The sequence below is a fragment of the Caretta caretta genome, chromosome 3, assembly GCF_965140235.1.
Source record: "Caretta caretta isolate rCarCar2 chromosome 3, rCarCar1.hap1, whole genome shotgun sequence".
Lineage (NCBI taxonomy): Eukaryota > Metazoa > Chordata > Testudines > Cheloniidae > Caretta > Caretta caretta.
The window spans coordinates 24976815-24984936 of NC_134208.1; positions in this window are offsets into that span (position 1 = coordinate 24976815).

The following is an 8122-nucleotide window of genomic DNA, read 5'->3' on the forward strand; positions in this document are numbered from 1 at the left end:
GGGTGACCCCTGGAGCTGTCAATCAAAGTTCCTTACTGGAAGTGGAATTTACCATTGCATCACGGGAAATGTAATTATTACGTCATAGGTAATGGACCCCTATCTTCCTTAGAGATGGAATCTTCCACAGGAAATGGAACTTTCCATTACACTACCCTATATCTGCTATTACTGGATTTTCTAATTTAAACTATTATTAATTTCTATTTAATTAAAGCTTTAATTTTAAAACTAATTACTATTTTAGGCATTCCAAAGGGTCCTGATACTATCACCACTCTTTTTATCCCCAATTAAACAAATTATAATTTCTCTGAATTTAAAGCCCCTTCCAACCCCCTTTTTTCCAGCAATCCTTCATTTAAGGTACTGTAAGGCAACTCAAAACAGCTAAAGCAAGAATCTTTCGCTACAAGATGATATGGGGAATTAGGTGGGAATCCGCTAGTCACTCCTCTGCAATAGTGCTTTTACTCCTATGAATACCTATAGCTGGCAGTGCCTCCACCTGGACAGGCACTGTATATACCTGTACCCTGGTTGCCTCCAGGAACAAAAATATAAATAATGGTTCTTATGGAGGCATCAAAGTTTGGACATCTGCGGAATGCACTTGAAGCTACCGAGAGAGATCATGGGGCCTCTATTCTGACCTGCTGGATGTCCTTGCCAGTGAAATTTAACTGTTTGAAGAAAATTGCTTTTGCAATGCTTTCAGCATTTGTATCCACATATTTATGTGAACAGGTATTTTCACACTTGAAATCTGTCCTCTGTCCCTCTCGGAGCTGGTTAACAACTGATCACTCAGAAGCCTGTGTGCAGCTTAAAGTATCCAAATACGTGCCAGACATTGGAAAACTCGGCAAGGAAAAGCAAGGGCAAGGATCACACTAAACTGATAAGATCTGCATTTTAATTGAATTTTAAATGACGCTTCTTAAACATTTTAAAAACCTTATTTACTTTACATACAACAATAGTTTAGTTATATATTATAGACTTATAGAAAGAGACCTTCTAAAAACATTAATATGTATTACTGGCATGCAAAACCTTAAAATTAGTGTGTCACTTGGAGATTCCCCATTCACCTACACCTGGGGAATCCCCAGGTAGCTGGTTATGCTGACTAAAAGCAAGTGAAGTGGGGCCACAAATGTTATCCCATAGGTAAAATATTCAGTTGGTGTAAATTTGGATAGTTCTATTGTTTTCAATGGAGCTATACTGATATATACCAGCTGAGGATCTGGCCCTGCTATTTTACGTATTTTATCAAAGTATAATAACCTTTTAGTCTTAAGTATGGTCATTGATAAGAGTATCAGGTGGTACATTTTTAAATTCTCATTATTCCTAATTTTAGTTATTTTTAATAGAAATTCACGGTGTTGGAGGTTTATTTGTATTTTAACATTTATATAGAAAAGATTATATATAATTGCAGGATTTTTGAATAAATTCCCATGCCAATGGGTATGAATATGACCTATTTAATACAAAAGAGTATACTTATAGTATAATGGAAATCTTTGAATCATATTACATACTCTGACACACATGTTTTTTAAACAAACAATAATTTAATGTTTCTTTTTTGTCAGCCTTATGAATTATTGAAGTATGTGATTTCAAAGCAGGCAGCACTCTTCTGAATTAATTTAGGATAAATGCATGTAATTAATAAATGGGTGAATGCAAGACTGACAAAATATAACTTACATATTAACAGATAAGTGTAACTAGTGTGTCCTGCAGGGAATAGCACTGACACATGTAACAAAGCTTTGTTACTACTTCCAGCTACTGCAAGAAATAGCCACTATAGGGTGTGCAATGTACTGCTTGGGGCAGGAGATAAAGGAGGGAGCTAGGACCACTGAATGTGATAAAAGGCTCTTTTCCCAGGAGCCTTAGTGCATTCTGAGGCTGGGAGCAGCTACCCTTGGCAAGAGACACAAACCGCATGGACCCCTCCCCTTCTTCCCAGCCTGGAACTAGCTGCCCTCGTCTCCTGCCAAGCCGCAGTAGCTTCCCTTGTTCTCCATGCAGAGGATAGGTGCTGACTCCGTGAGTGCTCCGGGGCTGGAGCACCCATGGAAAAAAATAGTGGGTGCTCAGCATCCACTGGCAGCCCTGTGGGTCAGCACATTCCCCCCCCCCCGCCAGCATCTCCTGCCCACCAGTAGCCGCACGGATTGGCCCCTCCCACCACCTCCCTCCTGCCATGATCAGCTGTTCCATGGTATGCAGGAGGTGCTGGGAGGGTAGGGGGAGAAGTGGGGGCAGGAAGAGGTGGGGGAAGGGGCAGGGGCAGGGTGGGGGTGGGAAGAGACGGGGTGGGAGTGGGGGCTTGGAGGAAGGGGTGAATGGGGACAGGGCCTGGGGCGGAGTGGGGGCCAAGCACTCCCGGGGATCTGAGGAAGTCAGCGCCTATGATGCAGAACACCCATCCTGACTCCTCTTCCTATCTCTGGGCTTGGCTACACTTACATTTTATAGTGCTCTAACTTGCTGGCTCAGGGGTGTGAAAAATCACCCCCCTGAGTGCAGCAAGTCAGAGCGCTTTAAAGTGCTAGTGTAAACAGGCTCTGAGCGCTGGGAGCTGTGCTCCCAGCGCTCGGAGCTAATCCCCTCATGGAGGTGGATGACCAGGAGTGCTGGGAGAGCTCTCTCCCAGCGCTCATGCGCGACCACACTCGCACTTCAAAGTGCTGCCACAGGAGCGCTCCTGCGACAGCACTTTGAAGTCTCCAGTAAAGCCATGCCCTCTGATACCTTGACTTGCCATGCTCCTTCAACTTCCCATACTCCCCAGGCAGAGCACCCATCCCAACTTCCCCCAACACCCCGGCTTCCCCCTGTTGTATTAATGTAGATGGAATAATGGGTCCCAAACAGTCAGAGGTGTTAACATGACCCTGAAACTGTCCAACGTTAAATAATTTTAAAGAAGATTTGGGGGCTGGTGTACAGATACCTAAGACTGTTTAGTACCATGGCAAATCCTTTAAATCCTTTTACAATTTTTTATTACAAATCCTTTAAAACCTTTTATTAAAGATACATAAAAGACAGAAACAGAGTTTAAGCATTTCAAATATAAAGTATTAAGTAAGGCTTTCATTTTAACAACAACATTCCTTGTTCCCTTTCTTCCCTTTAGGTGAAGAGAGTCTTTAGAAAGAACCCCTCCTTGTTTAACAGTCTCTTACATGGTATTAAAGATGGTAATAACTGTTCTTTTGGGGAAGAGAGAAGAAGCTACTTAGTTAGCCATCCAGTTCCAGTTGTGATTGTTGTTTGGTAACCACTCTGACTTTTTGCCTATCACATATAATAATTTAAAATCTATCTTTTGTAATCAATAAACTTGTTTTACTGTTTATCTTCACCAGTGAGTTTGCCTGAAGTGCTTGGCAAATCTGCTCAGGTTTACAAAGGCTGGTGTATGTCCACTTTCCATTGATGAAATGGTGAACCAATTAATAAACTTGCATTGCTCAAGAAAGGGTCTTGAGCAGTGCAAGACGGTATATTCCTAGGGTGCAATGCTGGGAGCTGGGGGGATTTGGCTGGTGCCTTTCTCTCTGATTCATGAGTGGCTCTGGGGGCATTCATGCAATCTAGCTGGATGTGGGGCTCCACATGCTGTTGTGCTGAGTGATGACAGTGGCTGGAGGGGTTTGTTGCTTGTCACTAGCAAAGCATTGTGAGAGACAGCTCAGCCTGGAGAGTTAAGGGGGCACAGCGGTCCCACAGTCCCAGGCTGCACTCTGGGTATCCCATCACACTAGTCTCAAACTTTTCTTGTTTACCAGACATGATCTTAACACACACAATCCTTGATTTATATCAGCGGGCATTTTTGTTTGAACTAATTTAGTCTGTCCGCTCTTTGCACCCTTTCCCATCAACGTTTGTTGTTATTGGTTGACACTTTACAGATTTTCATTCATTTCTCATTGTTGAGCTCTCAGTTAGGGTATATTTGTAGGCCCAATTATCACAACATCCTTCTGTCCCTGATTTTCCCCACTACCCATGCAGAGCAGCCACTCTGACTCCTGTTCCTATCTCTGACAATTTGACTCCCCTATTCTCCATGCCGCACGCCCATCCTGACTTTCTCTGACACCTTGACTTCCTCCTGCTCCCTCTGACTCTCTCTGCTTCCCATTTTTAGTATGTTTAGGTGCTTAGTATGTTTAGGTTTCACTCTGGACCTCTGTTGTCCCCGACCCCTCATTCAAAGTGAGCTTCTGCCACCTCAGAACTTCTTCCCCAACCTCAAATCAGTGAATCAGCAGACTGTAACTTCCCCTCTGTTTTTCCTCATGTATCCTTGGGGCAAGAGTGATGAATGACATTTACCTGGTAGAGTGTCCCAGTCAAACAGCTTGGATATTTCTGTTTCTTTGCTGCCTCTGAGGTGTCACCAGTAGACTACATCCATGTTCTGCCTAAAAAATACCTATGAAAAATGAAAGATATTTTGTTCAAAAATATTTCTGTCCAGAGTGGCAGGGTGTGAAAATTGTTAGATCAACACTCTAGTTTCAACATCTGTCAAGAACATTCTAATTGGCAAAGGTACTGTACACTTCTTGATACGAGCAATAGATGGAAGATTTGCAGTTGTGTATGTTATATAATAATATTGTAAAACTGAAATGCAGCATATAAAAGCATATAATTAATTTTACAAGTTAATTTAATGCATCATGGCTTTACAATGCTAGCAGAAAAAACATCTAATCATGTCATAGGATATAGATTACCAGTTTGATTTTAAGGGCCCATTTACACTAGAAACCTTTGCGGGTTCAGTACTGTCGATTAGGGATGTAATTTTTATGACATTTCTATACAGGCAAAAGCCCTAGTGTATGCATAATTATAGCTGTATACAAGTGCTGTTTGCCAGTATAGATTATTTCACATGGGGAACTGGTATAAACTGTACTGGCAATAGCAATCTTTTGTTGGTACAAGCTGCGTCTAAACTAGAAGGGTTTGCTGGTATAGCTATATTGGTATAACCATATCAGCAAACTTTCTAATGAGACTATGCTTAAAAGTAATTCTTGCTCAATATAGACCTGATTCAAGCCCACTAAATAAGAGGAGAGATTTCCATTGACATCAATGGGCTTTGGATCAGTCTCGATGTGAGAACATAAGATTCTGGATGGTGATGGTTGGAAAATAATTTTATATCCTATTTTGTTAGCAGCTGACATTGTTTTTTAGCTGACCTGAACCATCCAAATAATTTTCTAGCCAATGATGATACCTGAAAATTGAGAATTATGTCAACAGAACTGACTGTTTACTGCCTGCACACTTCCTAAAATGTATTTGTTTCTTTCTCTGTTACCACTGCCTACATGTGATCGATTTACTGAAGAAACTGGAACTTAAATGCTTCAGTATAAATATGAACACAGCATGTTTTAAAATGTATCCAGAGAGCAAGGTTATCACTGACTGTTTGGAACCTCAAGTATAATATATTGATAATTGTATATTTCAGTAAATATAGTTATAGTTTATGGCTATAGTGTTTAGTATATATGTATTGTAGTGAATTATTTCCTTTTACATAGCTTTTGTTATACTGCACATGTGCATTTGAAATATGGATTATGAATCTCAGAAATGCTTTATAAATCTTATTGCTGTTTAGCAGAGAATTTAGTAAAGATGTCAATAGATTTTTTTAAAATTAAGTGTCGGGCTATGTGCTAGCTCCCAGTAATAATATTGGAGACCAAAATAATGGTGGCAGGAGTACATCAGATTGAAGAGGAGCTATTTTTACTATAGGTTATGCTAAATCAAAATTTCAGATCTGAACATCTCCTAACTTTGATGTGTTCAAAATTCAGATATAGAACTGAACCTTGCAACCAACTCTTATTTTTGATGATGACATATGCTTTGAATATATAGTATTCATTTGTAAGAAATCCAAATCTTGTTGTAGTGCTTCTAGTATGAGGTCTATCTAAATTCATTGGTATAGCTAGAATCTATTTAACTGAGCATAAAACCTAGTCCATGTGTAAAAGTTTCAAAAAGCACCTAAGTAACTTAGGATCCTAAGTCCCATGGAAATTCACCCCTCCTATCCCATGGATAGTTTAGAGAGATGCTGTTGGAGACTTTCCTGAAAATCAATGAGACTTACTCTTCTAAATCATTTAGGTCCAGATCCTCAAAAGCGTTTAGGCTCCTGACTCCCAGTGAAATCAATCTATTCTCATGGTAGTAGAGAGACCTGGGGTGGGGGGTCAGGGGGACAGGAAAGCTCCTGCAGGGCTAGGAGGAAGCTGGAAAGGGGAAAATACCTGGAAGACACAGGACTGGAGCAAGCTCCCATGAATGACCCTGAGACAAGGGTATGAGCTAGACTTCTGGGGGGGAACCCTGGAAGGCAGTGCTCATTACAAAGAGCCTGAAAATTGATGGGGAAAACATTGTTGGCATCCTTTAATCTACAAGAGACAGTGGGAATTGCAGCCTATGATGTAGATGGTTTGCAATGTCTCATGTGACTGAATAGTCCAATCCAAGATTTGCATGATCTTTGGCAGTTATCGCAAATGTATGTATCTTGGTTAGGAGCTGTTTGCTTCCTATGGACTCTTTTCTCTTCAAGCTGTAGGAGCCAGCTTCTGTCATGGAATTTGATACCTTGATGGAGACAATGGCACCACTTTTTACGATCACTTGCCAAGATTTCCCATTGGTCAGGATCAATTCCAAATTCCTTCATATCTCACTTGCATGTGTCTTTATAGAAAACCTTGGGACAACCTGTTTTTCTTGTTCCCTCTGATAGCTCCCCATGTAGCATATTCCTGGGTATGCGTCCATCTTCCAACCTACTCAGCTGGCCCAGCCAGTGCAGTCGTCTTTGCTTGAGCAGGGCTGTCACACGTGGTAAATTTGCCCTTTGAACAACCTCTGCGTTGGTGACTTTATGTTGCCCTTTGGTGTTGAGTATGCGGCGTAAACAGCAGAGATGGAAACTGTTTAACCTTTTCTCCTGATGAGCATAAGTTATCCATGTTTCCCCACCATACATGAGAATGCTGAGGACGCAAGTTTAGTACACTAGCATTTTGGTCTTGATGGTAAACTTTGAGTTGTTCCATGCTCTTTTAGTTAGTCTGCTAAAGGTGGTGGCAGCCTTTCCAATGTGAACATTTATTGTCAGGTCAGAATTGAAAACCTGCTGCCGCTATGACCATAAGCGGTATGACCTGTATTGGTCAATGCTGAGTGCTGGGCAGCAGTTAATTAACCCAGAAACCCCAAGAAGCACCAACGGCTTCGGGCTGATGAGTGCCTGAGGAGGGTAGTGGAAACCTTGAAATAGTCAGTTCCCAGCCAATTAAAGGACTTAAAGATCAAGATAAAGAGGACCTTGAAATTGCTGTAAAGAGAGCACCAGGATGATGCGCATAATTCCTTGTTGTATGTGAGTAAATATATATTTGTGAGTGCAGTTACCTGATCGCAGACTCATGCTCCTATTTTGATCCTTGTCTTAAATGTTAGAAAAAATATCCATCAGCCCTCTGGCTGTGAAAAAGTCTTTCAAGCTTGGGTTAAAAACCATCAAAATCATTCTTATATCTTTTCAGAAGTGTCCCTCTAGTGAACAGTTGTCTACTTAAAAGATGACAAAGGTTTGGATTATGATTTTTTTCTGTGTTATTGTTCCTATATGCTATAAGAGTTCATAAATAACTTTGGTTTTAGCAATGAATAGGTCATTCTTTGTATTGACCATAATTGTATGTTTCAAAGAATAGGGTAGGAGAATTAAGCATACCTAATATTTAAAGAAGTAATAACTGTGCTCAGGAAAACTGAAGACACTCTCTGAGACATGTTCATCCTTGTAAAAATTCTACCCTTGTAGTGCTGCCAAGGCCAACGTCAGCTTGAATACTCTGCTGCATAATATAAATGTTAACTGTGCAAATTAGTATTGCCTGGGGCTATTTTGATTTTTATCTTCAAATATTAAACATGTATTTTTATGTTTTTTCCATTAAACAAAACCAAACCAAACCAGTTTAAAATTTACCTTATCTCCCATTTC